At 42.9% G+C, this 17,566-nt stretch overlaps 1 protein-coding gene and 1 long non-coding RNA gene across 3 annotated transcripts in view; both read left to right on the top strand.

Annotated features, from left to right (window-relative positions):
* The first annotated feature begins 1,670 nt into the window (after positions 1-1,670).
* Positions 1,671-9,144, top strand: LOC129478314 (uncharacterized). Its single transcript, XR_008656392.2, has 3 exons — positions 1,671-1,780; positions 7,281-7,613; positions 8,417-9,144. It is a non-coding gene; the product is annotated as an uncharacterized lncRNA (long non-coding RNA).
* Positions 9,145-11,298: 2,154 nt separating this feature from the next.
* TDRD7 (tudor domain containing 7) overlaps positions 11,299-17,566 on the top strand; it is an 87,229-nt gene continuing 80,961 nt past the window's right edge. The window contains exon 1 of one of the 2 annotated variants that reach the window (XM_055271744.2): positions 11,299-11,474. The gene's annotated coding sequence lies outside the window, so the exon portion shown is untranslated. The remainder of the gene's footprint in view (positions 11,475-17,566) is intronic. The other variant, XM_055271745.2, reaches the window with a different exon arrangement.

The raw sequence follows: 17,566 nt of genomic DNA, 5'->3' as shown, positions 1-17,566 counted from the left end.
ATTAATACAAATAAAAGGTGTGAGTCAGGCCTGAGGAAGGAGGACGGCAGGCGTGACCTCTGCGTGACTCTTCCCTGGCCCCAGTTGCTGGTAAGGCACGGTGGGCACCGCGGACACAGGAGGCTGACCGCCTCCTGGTGGCCAGCCGTAGCACTGCAACCCCAGGCCGGAGCGCCTCGACTTAAGTCACGTACTCGGGCCGGGTGACCTCAAGGCAGTGGTCTTTTGGGGGTCTCCAGGGGGCAAAGGAGCAGGTCCGCAGGCTCCAAAGGGCAGTGTGAGGAACCTCCGAAGCCTCCCTTGTCCCCTTTTTGCCTCCACTTCCTTTGGCGTCAGGCATCCTTATCTCGGCCAGGGCAATGCTTCCCCCTACTTCCAAATGCAGACTCAGGATCCAACAAGGACCAGCCTCGTTCCTGGACCACAGACACGGTGTCCGGTGCTCTGGCACCCTCTGCCCTATGGCAAGCCCTCATCACCCAAGCCCCAAACCTATCTCTTCTCTGAAGGATGTCCAGGGAGTGGAGAGCATTTTCCCAGGGTCTCAGAGCACAGTGGGCATTGATGGATAAGCCATATCAACAGACACTTTCTGGGTATGTGGAACCCTTGGGGTCACTCACCCAAGCACCCCAATTCATACAGGAGGAAACGGAGGCTTTCTCTCCCATAGTCTCTGTCTGCACTAGCCAGGAGGGCTCATCCTACTTCCAGGTGCCCAGACCAGTGGCCTGAGGACCCCGGCCCTGGCCTCTCAAGGCTGTGCTGGGGCCCTTAGGGAGCCCTATGTCTGCCCTGCTCATGCCCTGGGTTCCTGGGCATGTTGTCGATGCCACTGACCCATAACAGAGCTGCCTCCAACCTCTTTCTTCTTTCCCTCTGGGAGGAGGCTGAGCACTGGCCTAGGAAGCTGGAGCCCTCCCTTACCGTCTAGACTCTGTGCATCTTCTGTGGTCTAAGCCAGGCCCTGTCTCTTTCTGGAATTAGGTTTCCCAAATGCACAATGAGGGGGTGGGTGTGAAACTGCCTCAGTGTGCTCAGTGAGGATGCAGTGTCAAGTTCCATCAACAGAGGATGGAGTGTCAGGGTGGGGTGGCTCAGGTGCATATGGTGAAGAAGCCTCCCTAACTCGGGCAGATGCCGAGGGACACCACATATAACAGCCAGGCCTAGTGCCTATGGCCAGGCATGCTCAAGGGGCCCTGTGTCTGGATCAAGAAGAGAACCATTGAGCTTTCCATCCTCAATGCGGTCTCATGGTCCAATGTGGCTGCTGGAGCTCCAGCACTGACTGGCCACTATGTTTGCATTTCAGAGAGCAGGCAAGGCAGGGCAAAGGGGGCCCTCCTGGCTGGGTCACTTCCATCTGGGCAGTCTCCCCAGAGTCCCACACCACACTGTGGTCACATCTAATTGGCTGGAACTTAGGTCACTCTTAGCTGCAAGAGAGGTTGGGAACTTTAGTCTTTTAGTTGGTGAATTGCTGTCCTGAATAAAACTGAGCATCTGTACATAAGAATAAGAGGAGAATGAAAACCATGGAAACTACCAGTGCTCTCTCTCTACAGTTAATGCCAAGATAGAGAGGAAGGGATGGGGTTGTTTTCAGATGAATTGGGCATTTGTTTACCTATCACAGCCTCTCTTTTCTCACTGTTTATTCATTCACAGAGAGAGAAAAGCTTGGTTCCAAACCAGGATATATGAATGGGACCCCTGCTTTCAACGCCCTAGCAGAATGACTGGAACCACTGTGTTGGCTTTCACCTGTTTGTACCTTGTAAGTAACTCTGAGAACATCCTTTCCTATTTCATAAATGGGGCACGGAGGGGCTGAGAGCTGTGAAGCTTTTAAGGCAAGCAGCATGTCCCTAAAAAGCTTGGTCAAAATTGAATGTCTGTAAATTTTAAAAGTACAATGCATTCACCCCAAGGGCACTTTGACCCTCATAATAAATATTACCAGTAAAATGAATCCACCCAAAATAAAACTTAGTCCATTCAGGCTGCTATAACAAAATACCATAAACTGGATGACATATCAATAACTGAAATTTATTCCTCACAGTTCTGGAAGCTGGGATGCCCTAGCTCAAAGTCCCAGTAGATTTGGTATCTGGTGAGGGCCAACTCCCTGGTTCACAGACAGCTGGCTTCTCGCTGTCTCCTCAGATGGCAGAAGGCAGAGAGGGAGCTCTCTGTGACTTGTTTTGTAAGGGCACTGATGCCATTCATGAGGGCTCTACCCTTACAACCTTATCAACTCCCAAAGTCAAACCTCCAAATACCATCATACTGGGGGACAGGTTTCAAAACAGGAATTTGAGGGGACACAAACATTCAGTCTATAGCAAAAACTGATAATGCTTAAAACTGCACTTGGTAAAATTTATCATTGGCTGAAAATTGATGGAAGAAAAGTATATTTAATATTTTGATATGCATAATTTGACCAAGGAAAATTGACTTAGTAGGAATAATAATCCCTAAAGAAAGCTTACAATAGCAGAATCTACAGTCAGTAAATTATGATGTGGATCCCCAAAATATCAAGTCATTTACATAAAAAATTGATCTTGATAAAAATAATTTCCAGCCAGGCCTGGTGGCTCACATCTATAATCCTAACACTTTAGGAGGCTGAGGTGGGAGGATTGCTTGAGGTCAGGGGTTTGAGACCAGCCTAAGCAACATAATAAGACCTTGTCTCTACAAAAAAAATAAACATTCTGTCCACTGCAGCATCCTAAATTTATAACAGTCTAGTTTGAATTAATACCAACTTAACTTCAATAGCACACAAAAATTCTGCTCCTATACAGTTCATCCCCTCCTACCTTTATGTTGCTGTTATCACAATTTATATCTTTTTTTCCCTTGGGACAGAGTCTTGCCTGTTCACCCATGCTGGAGTGCAGTGGTGTGATCATAGCTCACTGCACTCTCAAACTCCTGGGCTCAAGCAATCCTCCCACCTCAGCCTCCTGAGTAGCTGGGACTACGGGTATGTGTCACTATGCCTGGCTATTTTTTTTAATTAATTAATTTTTTTTTTAGATATGGGGTCTCTCTACATTGCACAGGCTGATCTTGAATTCTTGGCTTCAAGTGGTTGCCCAACCTTGGCCTCCCAAAGTGCTGGGATTACAGGCATGAGCCACTGTGCCTGGCCATAAATTACACGTATGCCCATTAAAAGATTTATAATTACTTTTCATGTATTTGTCTTTTGAACTGCATAGGAAATTGTTACAAACCAAAAATGCAACAATACTGCTTTTATATTAATCTACGCAGTAATCTTTACTAGAGATCTTTATTTCTTCATATGGCTTCAATTTGTTGTCCAGTGTCCTCTCATTTCAGCCCCCAAGGACTCCCATTAGCATTTCTTGTGAGAGCAGGTCTACTGGCAGTGAATGTTCTCAGATTTTATCTGTGAATGTCTTAATTTATCCTTCATTTTTGAAAGATAGTTTTGCCAGAGACAGAATTCTTCCTTGAGTTTTTTCTTTCAGCACTTTTTCATTCCACTGGCTGCTGGTCTCCATGGTTTCTGATGAGAAAGCAGCTCTTAGTCTTATTGAGGAGTCCTTGTGTGTGATTAATCATTTCTCTTTTTCTGTTTTCAAGATTCTTTCTTTGTCTCTGACTTTTGACACTTTGATTATAATATGTCCTGGGGTGAAGCTCTTTGAGTTTATCCTAGGAGTTTGTTGAGTTTATCCTTGGAGGTTTGTTGAGTTTCTTGGATCTGTAGATTCATTTCTTTCATCAAATTTGGGACATTTTCCAGTCATTATTTCTTCAAATGTTCTTTCTTTCCCCACTCGCTCTACTCTTTCTGAAACTCTCATATTGTAAACTTGATTCACTTGATGGTGTCCTACAGGGCCCTTAGCCTCTGTTCACTTTTACTTATTCTTTTGTCTTTCTGCTCCCCAGACTGGATAATTTCAATTGCCCTGTCTTCAAGCTCATAGACACTTTTTTCCACTTGCTCAAATCTGCTGTTGAATGCCTCTAGTTAATTTTTCATTTCAGTTATTATAGTTTTCACCTCCAGAATTTGTTTGGTTCTTTTTTATTTCTATTTATTAATTGATATTCTTTCTTTGTTCATATATAATTCTACTGATTCCTTTTAGTTCTTGGTTTATGGTTTTCTTTATCTCATTAAACATATTTAAGGCAGTTGACTTAATGCCATTGACTAATAATTCCAATGTCTGGTCTTTCTTAGAAAAGATTTCTGTAAACCTCTTTTTTCTGTGAATGGACCATGTTTTCCTCTTTCTTTGTATGTTTTGTAATTGTTTGTTGAGAGCTAGAGATTTTAAATACCATGTTGCACTAACTGGATATCTAATTCTTCAATAACTCAGAGATTTCTTATACTTTATGAGGACTCGGTCATCTATTTATGACTTTTTAAAACTATTTTTGCAAGATATATATTGTTGTGTGTGGTCACTGAAGTTTCTGTTCCATCACTTCTGTAATCAACCAGTGACCTGACAGAGATTTCCTTAAATGTCTGGTTCGCAAAAGACGTGGGGGTGGGAGCACAAGTATTGTCTCTTTAAATCCCCAGGAAGCTACTTCAGCTCATGGAGGTTGAAACAATGGCTGTCAGCCTCTGTGCTGGCCCCTGAACAATCAAAAGCAGAAATCAGCACTCAGAACACAAAACCTAATATTTGAAGGACAAAGTCCTTATTGCTTACCCTAGCTCTAGTAAGTCACACCAGGAATGTGGGCCGCCACTCCTAAGGATGCACACACACACACACACACACACACACAGCTTTGTAAATAAAGCTCGCATAATTACAGTGATATTTACAAGTAAGCTTATAGTTCAACCTGTAGTGTACAAAGGAAGGAAAATACCACGTTAGTGCTGACACACCATATCACTCTCAGATTAAGAACCACATTGTTAGAGGAAATCTCCTGCACTGTCTTACTCTAGCTGGCAGCTTGCTAGCTCTCCTTAGCCAACTGCTAGCCCCCAGGTGCTATACTTTTCTAATTATAAATATAAAACATCCTGTTTTAAGGAAGCTGCTGCTGAGAGTGAGGAGTCCAGTTTTAAATGAAAAAGACTGTGTGAGGCAATGAGGGAGAATTGGGAGGAAGATGAAGAAGACTATCTCTTGTACTTATGGTAGGGGAAATACAATTTGGGGCTAAGTAAACTCCAGAAAGACCCCCAAAAAGAATGATTCTAACTTCCTCAACTGGTGTGAGCACTAGGGCAAGTTAGGTAATTTTATCTAGTAAAGATAAATTTGTGTATCCCTATGTCTACTGGTGTAAACAAGAATATCCTGCTCAGCTTCTCTCTGGGTGGAGGTGGCTGTTGGGGGATTTCAAGTAGCAGTATTATCTGACCTGGCACCCCTGTTTTATGACAAATATTTTGTCATCCCTTCATTTACTTTCCTAAAGTGAAATTCACAGATAAAAATAGCATTGGAAAATTCACTGTATAGTAAAACTGTGGGGAAAATTATTTGTGTTTATATATAAGGCAGAGGTCTGTCATCTACATAGATGACTGGCATGACATCCATATGTTGGTTGAGACAAGGGAAACTTCTCTGATATGGGGGAAGTACCACAAGCATCCCAACCCCACCCACTCAATGCCAGGAGGTGCACCTGATCTTTTTGACAACCAAAAATAACCTCGTAAAAATACAAAACAAAGTGCCCCAGGCTTGGGGGCAGGGGGTCTTGGATTGGGGCAGAGCTCACTGTCTCAAGAGTGGTTGAGTATCTATGGAGAGTGGCTATTTCCCATAGATAACCACTGACGGATAGAAATTGACCAAACAGCCCCAAGAGAAGCCTCTTTCACTACTTTCTGTGTTCACTTTGCCACATAAGGGAATCCGAGGCTAGAACCAGGGCCAAAGGGCTCTGGAGTTCTATGCAACCTCCCAATTTAACAAAAGGTCAAGTCCTAAATGACTTATCCCAGGGCAAGCAACTAAGAGGTAGTGATTCTTCCTGTATAGTACACTTCTAATCAGAGCGTACACTTCTAATCAGAGCCCACACTTCTCAAATACTGTCTGCTTCTTTGATTTCAGTGTCAGCTCACCTATACTGAGCACCTCCTCTGCACCCATGTAGTTTCTTCTCACTGCCTCCCCACTTCCTCACCACTAGCAGCTATTGCAGTATAATTCTTGTGCCATCTGGTTTATTGACTATTACAGATTCAGTCATATTGTGGTTGATTGCCTTGCTTAAAATATTAGTTACCTCACCTCCATGCCCCACCCCATAGCGGGGGCCCTAAGCCGGCTAACTCTTAACAATATCCACATCCTTGGAATCATTCTTATTTTGGGGTCCTAAGACTGAGCTATATGAATGACCTACAACTCAGGAGAGGGCAAAGGTGACCTCTTAGACAGCCAAGACCCTCCTCTGTTGGTTCTATGACCTTTCTCTACACAATATCCCTTTAAGCTTTCATTATCCCGTTTTCCAGTGTGCTGTGGCTGTGTGGCCTCTAAAGCTTTAGTGATCAGTCCCTTCTGGGGATTAGGCCCTTTCAGCTGACTCACCTTGGAGGGCTTTGTGGGCAGATTAGGGGGTTTTGCTTGATCAGCACATCCTTAGCTTTACCAGGGCCTGGATTTTAGCAGGGCTCCGGCAATCTCTGCCTTTTGTTTTTTGTTTTGTTTTGTCTTTTCTCCTTACTCAGTTGAAACAAATGCAGTTGCCTAGAAATTCCTCTGCATCTGTTCATGAGGCAATTAAAGCTGATGGGAGAGGCAATGTTTATGATGTTAATGATTAACCAAAAGTAGATCTGTCCAAAGATTCCTTTTGTCGTGGATCTATTTTTCCTGACCTTATGTAAGCAAAAAGTACTCATGTGGCTGGGTTCCATCTGTATACATAATTTCAAACATGCTGTAGTTTAGCTTCAAATAGGGGTATTGTTAGAATTATTTGCAATCCAATAACTCAGCAACGAAAGATGAGTAAAATGTAAACTCTTCAAGTTGTTCACAAGGGAGATGAGATATAAAATCACTTGTTATGGTCTCTCTGCTATAAATATATTTAAGGAACAAAGCATTCTAGAAGCTCAGCTAACGGAGCAATGATTGTCAGGTGGGGGATTCGAGGAAGGCTTCCTGAGACAGGAACTACCCCAGACATTGAATAATGTTATTACCAAGTCCCTGCTGTTCATTTGATGGGTCATAAACTGATAGAAATGAGTTTTGTTTCTGGTTTTTGCTTTCTTTTAGGAGTCAATATAGAGAAGAAGGGAAGTGAGATGACAGCACCTAGAGGTCTACCAAGTTGTCACTCTAAATTTTGCAAGTGACAAAGCTGCCTATGGTGGCTGTGAAGTCTGACAGGCTCTTAGAGAAAGGATGAGGAATGTATTGTTCTTGGGCTGTATTGCAAAAACCAAAAGAACTATCAGGCAAGAAAAAAAAATGAACTACAGACATGTTCCTGGACCATGCTTGCTGTCTCACCCTCATTCTAAATGGTGCTTGCTGATGAGAGATGAAAAAGAGAAAGGACAGAGATTTGACCCAACCAATAGTATTGGTCCTGCCTGCTTTGTACAGGTATTTTGATGTTTGCAACCAATGTCACTCTCTCCGAACATACAGGCTCCTCAGGTGTGGACAAAATGCTTGAAGGGCTTTGGATGGAGGTTTCACACTGGAAATATGTCCATCTTTCTCTGCCAAGGATAAGCTGCCAACAAAGCTGTCTTCCTTCCCCATACTTGGGTCTTGATTTGCACTCCCTTCCCACGATAACCTCTCTCTTGTCTCTGGACAGGCACAATGATCTGCCAGGCTTCTGCTTAGTGGCCAGCTTTTAGTAATTTCCCCCCACATTAAGCAGAGTACCAAGGACCTCTCTACAGCCCTTGAGGATGAGAAATTATGCCTGCCTCTCTTAAGAGAGGATCTAGATGCTCCTGGCCACTGCCCCTGTTGTCCAAAGATATGCTTGGGCTTTTGCAGAGGAAGAATGCCTTCCACCTGAGTCCTGTTCATTTCAAAAACTCTGCTATTTGGCCCCAGGATATATGCTTTCCTCTAAGGAAATTTTTAGCGTGGGTTCACAGTGGAGCTTTAAGGACTCTAAATCCTCTCTGAAATCATACATCAAAATTTGCTTTCATCTATTCTGACTTCCCCACAAAAGGGTAAGAACCATTGTGCCTACAGAGTAACCAGTCTGTGCCATCTCTGATATCTCTTAATTCTCCTGAAATCCAATTATATCCAGGGTATGGGGGTGAATTCTTGAACTCCCTGGGTCTTGGACCACTTCACAAAGACAAAAAAAAAAAAAACAAAAATAAAAACGAAAACAAAACAAAACACAACATTCTAATCTGCCCTTGCTCTGTCAGATACCCAGGCACTTCTGAAAACCTCCTGATGGCTTGGACAAAAATCTACCTGCAGAACAGACACTTTACCCAAGAACACATATGAAGTGCCAATAAACACATGAGGAGATGCTCAACATCATTAGTCCTGGGGAAATGCAAATTGAAACCTCGGTGTGCTATCCCTATACATCCACTGGAATGGCTAAAATTAGAAAGACAGGCAATATCAAGTATTGGAGAAGATTTAGAGCAACTGGAAGTCTTATACATTACCAAGGAGAGAGTAAAAGTGGGAGTACAAAATGGCGCAGCCACATTAGAAAACAGTTTGACAGTTTCTTAAAACATTAAGCATACACCTATCCCACAACCAGATGTTCTATACTTAAGTCTTTATGCCAAAAAACCACATCACAACACAAAGACCTGCATGTGGTTGTTATTACAGCTTTATTTATAACAGCCCAAACTGGAAACAACACAAATATGCATGAAATGTGAATGAATAAACAAATTGTGATAGAGCCATGCAATGGCTTACTATTCAGCACTAAAAAGGAACCAACTACCACTGTGTGCAACTACATGGATGACTTTCAAAACCATCATGCTAAGTGATGAAGCCAGACACAAAAGATGACATCCTGCATGATTCCATTTATATGATATGCTAGAAAAGGCAAACCTATGATGACCAAAAATCAGATCAGTAGCTGTAGGGGGAGAGAATTAACTGTAAAGGGGCACAGGAGAAGTTTTGGAATTATGAACTAATCCCATATGTTGATTGTGGTGGTAGGTACACAATTAAAGACATTGGTCAAAACTCATCAAACTGTACATTTAAATATGTATTATATGTCAACTATCAAAAAAGCTGGTTTTAAAAAAACTAGCTGCAGAGCTTCATTTTTCTTTACATATAGGGCAGTCTAAACATGGAACATCTTTGCAAGGATAAAGGATCTCAAACTTGGGTTCAACTCACATTATTTTATGATTTATTCTACATATTAGACTCTGAAATTTTTTTTTTATTTCCTGCTACTACTAGCACTCTTTCCTTTAGGTTGCAACATGAATTTTGTAGGGACACAAACATTCAGACCATAGCAAAGTCTATTAAAACTCCACTGCAATGTCTGGAGTAGACTAGAGGGGAGAGAACAGAAAGATATCTGAAATAGACTGAAATAGAGCAGAGGAGATGCAGAGAAATTCCAGAGACAGACATTTAGGCAAACTTAGTCAGGAACCAGATCTGGGATACGAAAGAGAACAGTGTTCAAAGAAAAGCCCTGTTCAAAAACTCTGAACAATTTCCTACTGCCTTTGGGGAAACATCCAAGTGTCTGAGTGCTGGATATCAGGTTTTCCAGATTTACTTCCAATTTATCTTTGTATTGCCTACTGCATCTTTTCACTGAATCAAAAGCTCTGTAAGCACAGGCTTATCCATGAAAATTTGTTATTTAACAAATATATATATATATCCATATATATTAGTTGATTGTCCATTCACCTTCTGACGGATGTTTGTATTCTTTCCATTTGGGGCTACAGCCAACACAACTGCCGCGAGCATTCTTGTACAGGTTTTTGTGTGGACATATGCTTTCATTTCTCCTGGGTAAATACCCGGGAGCAGAACTGCTGGGTTACGTGGTAGGTTTGGTACATCCCTACAATACCACTCAGCAATAGAAAGACATGAACTATTGAACATGTAACAACATGGATGAACATAATTTGCTAAATAAAAGAAGCCAGGCAGCCCCCTAAAGGGATAGCACATACGAGTCCATATATAAAAGTTTTACATATAACTCTAGAAAAAGCAAACTAATCTATAGCAACAAAGCAGGTGAGCAGTTGAGGGGGCAAGGGACAGGGAGGGACAAGATATAAGAATGACAAAGGGTCACAGTAAAACTTTTTTGGGTGATGGATATGTTCATGATTTTGATTGCAGTGATGGTCTCACAGGGATATATATATATCAAAATTTATCAAACTGTACATTTTAAACCTTCAGTTTATTGTATGTCTTATACATGGCAGTCAAGCTGTAATAAAATACAGGTTGAATAAGCAGCAGGTTCTCAGTAAATGCATATCCAATGGTGCAGAGAAGTGTTCAATGTTGGCTGAAGGAATGCAAAGCAGGTGCCCAATAAGTGTTGGTGGAATTAATGTGCAGAAGAAATAAGTATTCACTTATTAGGTGTTCAATAACTTTAGAATGAATGAATAAATTTGACAGATATTTCTTGCTGATCGTGTGCTAGGCACTATCCTAGCCTCTGGGAATAGGTTAAGGAACCAAACAAAAATCCTTGTGCTCACAGAGCTTTAATTTTAGAAGGATAGCAGACAATAAAAGCATAAGTAAAATACACATAGTGTGCTAGATAGGTGCTAAGGAGAAATAAGGCTGAGAATGGGGATAGGGAAAGTCAAGGAAGGAGGTTGACATGTTAGAGACTGTGTCCACCGTCATTGAAAGGGAAATGCTTGAGAAAGGCCTGAAGGATATGGGCGGACAGAGTGTGTGTCTAGGGCAATAAAAAGTAACTGCTCCAGATATTGAAGAAAATAATGTGCAGGAGTTGAACTGTTTGGAAGGAGGGTGAGCTCCATAGAAGGAGCCGCCCTCGCCCCCTGCTGGGTCCCGGCTTGCTCGGCCCGCGCGTAGCTGCGTTGTCCACCAGGAGGCGCTCCCGCACCCGCCCCGCAGGCGTCTTCCGCCGCCGGCCGGTGCGTGGGCACGCGCAGAAACCGCTAGGTGGCGTCGGTTTCCCTTCCCACGCGCGGACGCCGGCGTGGGCCGGCCGGAGCGCCCGCGCGTGCGCAGAGCCGAGGCCAGGCTGCCCTCTAAGCGGGGCGGGGCGGGGCGAAGCGGGGCGGGGCCGAGCAGGGCGGGGCGGGTGTTTGAGGTGATTCCCAAGCTGCGGGGCGGCTCCGGCGGTGCGGGGAAACCGAAAGTGGGCGGCGGCCGCGGCGGGGCCCCTGGCGGAGACGGCGGAGAGAGCTGGGCCCAGAGGCGCGGGGACGGGCCGTGGGCCTCCGGAACGAGGTGAGCGCAGGTCCTGCGGGCTCCGGGCGCGACAGGTGCCGGGCGACGTCAGACGAGATTTCGGGCGTGCGCGGCGCACCTGGGTCACCGGTGGGACCGCGGCCGGGGCCGGGGGCTCCAACAGGCTCGGGGCGTTTTCCCTGCAGCCACAGGGTATTACCCCCGCCCCGACGCCTGGGAACCGGGCTGGGCGCCGGGGGAGTTGGAGTTCCAGAGCATTGTGTTTTAAATCTCTGAAGGGACCCTGCTCTGGGCCGGGCCGGGCGTTCACGCGGGAGTAGGACGGAGCCTCCTGCCGCCTCGGAAGCTCTTCGCCGTGGGGGAAATGCAGCAGCGGCGTATGGACGCGGGCGGGAGATGCGGACCAGGAAGTGGTTCCCGCTACCGGCGCGACAGGCCGCAGCCGCCGCCCCCAGCGAGGGATGTCCGCGCTCCCCTATTTGAACCCGAGTAGTTTACACCACAAACTTCTCTTGAAGGTCTCTATAATCTGGAGACGAGCCCCAGGCAGGCCGCTTAAATAATGCAGGACACACATCCCCGTTTCTCTCAAACCAGGAGCACCCAGTGGGTACAGAGCACCCAGCTGGGAGGGAAACATGGATCCCTGAGTAAGTTGTCTCTCAACTTTCAGTAGCATCCCCTCAGCAGGGTGAGACTCTCAGCCTCAGCTTGCTAGGAGGGAGCTTGGAGCCAGCACATCTTTCTGCTCCCATTCACTTGAGAGGCATAATATATTTCCATTAATAGCTAAAGGTACCATTCTCAAATAATTTCTAAGAGCAGGGAAGGGAAACAACACAAGTCCTGGCCCAGAAGAATTCTGATAACCGCCCAACCAAACCAAACCAAAAAACCACAGATCTAGTTCATTAACCCACCTACCAACACCTCTCTGCTGTCCAATCGTGCCGGTGAAAAAAATGCAGAGAAATGTTCTCTCTAGAGAGATATGCAACAGCTTAGTGGCAGAAGTTAAACTTGGACCCAAATACCTGTGTGGTCCTCGGCTGCCTTGATGTGTATGAATGTGTTGCATACTGCAAATAATGTGAACTTTGCAGACCTGGATTGAAATCTGGGCTTCTCATTTTACAAATTGTGTGATCTTGAACAAATTACATGCTTTCTCTGAGCCTGGTTTTCTGTGTGTCAAATAGATGTACTTGGCTCACTTTGCAAGGCTTTTCCAAGATAACCACTGTATATCCTTTGCCTCGTAATAATTGTCAAGCAGTATTCACTCTCTTCCTCCCAACAAACTATCCATGTTTTACATAGTTGGATTTTAGTTTTTTGAGGGCAGGGACAGAAAGATCTTTATGTTTACTGTATAATACAAATGGGCACATGGTGGATATTTTTGCATTTCCACTCAGCTGACATTCATTGAGCATCAGTTATGTGCAAAGTACTGTTCTGGGTATAGGGGATTGCCCCTGGGGCCAGCTGGATTAGAACTCACATCTCCTGTGCCCCAATCCAGGGCCCTTTGGTGGCACACAGCCTCCCTCTTTGGTAGTTACACGGTGAGACTGTGAGGCAGCAGTTGGCAGTGCCTTCAGATTTCAGTCTCTGTAGATTGAAAATGAAATGTAATCCCCTGCTAATGCCCTTTTAAGTGTACAGGTTGAACATGGCTGAATGAACTATTGTATTTTGCATCAAGAGATTTTAAACTCCTTGAAGAACCCCTCTTTTAAGTTCTCTGTGCAATATAATCTAGTTGGATACTTAATGTGAATATAAAGAAAAAATGCTTTATAATCCAACTCCGAGTGCCTAATTTGTGTTTTTCAAGTGCTGTTTTCAAGAATTGAGATTTGACATGAGTGCTTTGCATTTAGACACTTTCACAGAAGTTCCTTGGTGAAATTTTATATTTATGAGAACTGTTGTTTCTTTGTGCCAAACCTGCTTTTTCCTTCCTCCACTACCACCTCTGTACTTTTGAAAGCTCCATTCTTGTCATTATTTCCCTGTAAGCCAAATATGTTTACAGTTTTGTCTTTCAAACTAAAAGTAATTAATTTTGCAATTTTTAGTTGAAGACATGTATATATGCCAATCAGAACTTGATCAGTGCAAGCTACCCAGTGTGACTTCAAAGTAAGCTTGACATTTTAGCCTGTGCAGCTTTGTCATGAGTAAGCAAACTCGCTTTTCATTAGATATTTGGACCTTATTTCAGCCTTCAGTTAATCCAAGGAAAGTTGAGAATCATGGCTGTTGCCCACCTTTCTTATCTTCCTTGTTAAAAAAAGAGACCTGAAGTGACTTGTCACAGGTAATCAGTAGTGGAATTAGGATTAAGACACAAACTCCTTACTAAGCCACTTTATTATCTCAGGGTTTTTTCATCTAGTATGTAGACTTATGGAAATCCCTTACTTACATACATTCATAGTATGCAGTTAAAATGCACGAATAATTTGGAACTTGAAATCACAAGAATAAAAAAGATAACTCCCTGAAAAAAAACTCTTAAGGAAGTATACCATCACCTGAGGGCATTAATCCACCTGAGGGCATTAATCATCTTTTTCCTTTAAAAACCGGTTGGTGAAGGAGTAATTGAGGTGGTAACAGACTATGATTAGAAAGAAAAGAGCATTTAAAAGTGTTGTAAGATGAGAAATCATTTATTGGGTAAAGATCTTAGGAAAAAATCTTCCCTCTGAGGCTGAGTTTATTGATTTGTAAGATAAGGAGCTTGGGTTAGCCTAGACGATGCCTAAAATGTTTCAGCACAGACATTATGGGACTTTAAGGTCCCGCTGTTGCTAAAATAGTGTCTTCAAGGAGAAGGGCAGCTAGTTATTAGAAGTATATACCCTAAAGAGATATCCAGATACTTCAAAATTGAACATCTAACTAAAAGAAGCTAAGAGAGATTACTTGGTGTTTTCAGTTTACCCTAATACTTCTGATTTGTTTTAAGATTTAGTGCCACTCGACAACTTAAATTGATGACATGAAAAATGTAGTAAGGAAGATGAGCCAAATAATACAGTTGGAAATAGTTGAGCAAGAAGAAACTTAGAAAAGAGAAAGCGTAGGATGGAAGTCAGACTAGCTCAGCTAAAGGCCTTTGACACCAGTAGCCAGAGGAAGCAGACAATATGCAAATGACTGAGCCAGGGAAGATCAATCAATGGTAGAAGGTGTTTATCTGGGATACACCAAAACCAGGTTCTTCAGAATAGGACTTCCTTGGGCCGTTTTCAGGTATAGTAAAGAGAAAAGGCTATGAATTTACAAAATGCAGTTTTGAAGTAGAGTGAGAATTATTTTAGGCCACTTAAATTATTTAAATTTTGTTTCCCTAAAGATTGTCATCACTTTCCCCAACTCCCCACTCCACTTCATGTGCATTATTAGCGTCTTGGATACTTAAGATTAATTGGGTATAAGCGAAGAAAAAAAAGGAAAGCACGAAAGCATAAAAAAGATAGTCCCAGCTACTCAGGAGGCTGAGGCAGGAGAATCACTTGAACCCGGGAGGCGGAGGTTGCAGTGAGCCGAGATTGCGCCACTGCACTCCAGCCTGGTGGCAGAGCGAGACTCCGTCTCAAAAAAAAAAAAAAAAAAAAAAAAAATCTGTCTAAAAAAAAAAAGATGTCAAGTGCAACAGTTAGCAATTCTTCTGGATTTGGGTGCCATACTCTTAATCAGAATGTGACAGCTCCCTGTTTCATGCCACTTAAGGGCTAGTCATTAAACATGCCCCAAGGTTGCTGTCAGTGTTTCCTGAGTCAAAATTTACTCTTCAGAAGCCATCTCCATACATTAGGAGCAACTGTCTGAAAGGAAGTCCTAGTTTGGAAACCAGAAACTGGGTTCTTATGATTCTGGCCATAAAAATATCTGAGAGCTGGAATAATTCCCTTGGGCCTCAGTTTCCTGGTTTTAAACTGAAGAGTTTGGAGGAGATAGTCATAAGGTGCCCACTAGCATTCCATGCTTCCCCCAGTTCCCCATTCAGAGCTGGGCCCACTGTCGCATGCTGCTTTCCTAACCAGGCAGGGTCCAGGGACATGGTGGTGGCAGGGAATCTGCTCCTAGACCCTTACCAAAGCAGTATGTGACTTTTTCCCTACAAGTTAGGTAAGAAATCTTGGAGATCCCCTGGCATTCTTACCAAGTCTGCCAGTTTGTAAGTGTGTTAATGAGGCAAGTAAGAAAATCCAGGCAAATGCTGATATTTCAAATTTAATGCTGTACAAAACATTTCTTCAATATACCAATGCTTGTGTCATTGCACTCTTAGCCATTGAATGCATATATTTACAGATTGTTTCCCATTCATACCATGCTTCTAGGAAAATCTTTTTATTTAGTAACTACTGACTGGCAAGTATTGTGCTAAGCACATATAACTCTACTTTTGATGCTTTTATTCAGAGAGGCCGGGAGGAGAAAAACAGTGAGAGAAGGGAAGTAAAGATCAAGTGCAATCTGTCATGGCCAGTTTCTCCCTGACTGAGGTCTTTGCTAGCTGACTTTGGCCAGTTTTTGAAATCAAAAGTGCTATAATTTAATAATTCCCCAGACCCACTTTTATTTCACTCTGCTGCTTAGGAGTCTTGTTCAGCTCAAGTAGCCCCCATGTTGACTAGGGACGCTGTTGGGAATTTTAACCTGAGATGCTGTGGTCTGAAGCAGAAGATGGACAACTTCATTTCCCCCAACATAGTCTAACTTGTGGTCACCTGGGCTTGCATAACATTCTCAGATTCACAAAATAAAAATAACGTGAATTCTACAAAACTTACTTATCACAGTACTTTTAGAGAATAGAAATGAGGGGGGAAGAGCAAGGGAGCTGAAAGATCAAAATGGCAACTTTAAAAATTTGAGGAGCCACTTTAGAAAAACTTCCAAACTTAATTTGTTCTGGCCTAAAAGTTTGTCTTTGGGACACTAATAGCTGAAATTCCCATGATATACTTTCTTTTATGCTTCTAATGGATTATGTCTAAGATATTAAACTTTATTTTTATAGTTAGAACAAAGTATTCTTATATACCTTGAGAGTGTAATTGCCATCTTCCGAAAGTTTCAAAAAAAAGTCATCATGAGCCAAGTAACAAAACTCAGGATTTATGAAGTGATATAGATTAGAAAATAATGATGATTTTTTTAAAGCTTACATTTTTTTCGTTCACTGCCTGAAGTGGTGTTGCTAATGTGGGAATTGAAATCAGACTGGCAAGTCGTGCATTTGAATACAATCACATTTAGCCTTCCAGGTTTTACTACATTTAACTGCTTCTCACCAGCTTTGAGACCCACAGTCTTATACTCCAAGGGATTCCCCTTCCCTTCAAAAAGTTGTTTGCAAATAGAGAGTTATAGTCTTCCATGAAAGATAGCCTACTTTAAAAAGGCAGGCAGGGGGAGGGAACTTAATTTACAGATTGCAACCATGTGGTCAAGCGTTGATTCTCAGTCTCCTCAAGTATGAGGCTATTTTTTGTAGCTTTAGAAAAATTTCGTGAAACCTCATACACGAGTAGTTGTACTTGCAGTATCCATTGGTCAATTAAATATATAACTGCCAAAAGCTGTTGTGAATTTAATATCAGTTTGTGTTTATGGATCCCAATAATATCTGCACACTCTGAAAAACAGGACTATAAGTTCATGTGAGACATTTACTAATATTCAAGCCGTGCTTGCTGCTCGTCAGGATGTGTGGGCTCCTTGCAATCATGCTGCGGCCCTGACAGGGCCTAATCTGGCTCAGAGTGGACAGGCTCAGAAATAATCTACTTGATGATTCTCAACCACAGTTTGGTGTTGCGATTGGCCATCTCATTCAGTTTATAAGAATTGTTAACATTTGCAGATAATTTTTTAGTAACTTAAATTGGATTCAGAGTTATGCCTTTAATAGCTCACCTATGTTATGCTGCATTTTAGTGAGTAGGAGAGAAAAGGAGTGGTAGGTGGTTGGAGAATTTCTCATTCATTCAGCAAATACATATTGAGCTCTTGCGGGCTAGGCACTAGGGATTCAGCAGTGAACGAAACAGACGCAAATCCTTGTTTTCATGGAGCTTGCATTCAAGTTGGAGAGAAAGACAAAA

The sequence above is a fragment of the Symphalangus syndactylus genome, chromosome 3 (genome assembly GCF_028878055.3).
Source record: "Symphalangus syndactylus isolate Jambi chromosome 3, NHGRI_mSymSyn1-v2.1_pri, whole genome shotgun sequence".
NCBI classification, from domain to species: domain Eukaryota; kingdom Metazoa; phylum Chordata; class Mammalia; order Primates; family Hylobatidae; genus Symphalangus; species Symphalangus syndactylus.
Note: the sequence above shows the minus strand (reverse complement) of the source record. Positions and strands in the feature narration are given on the sequence as shown.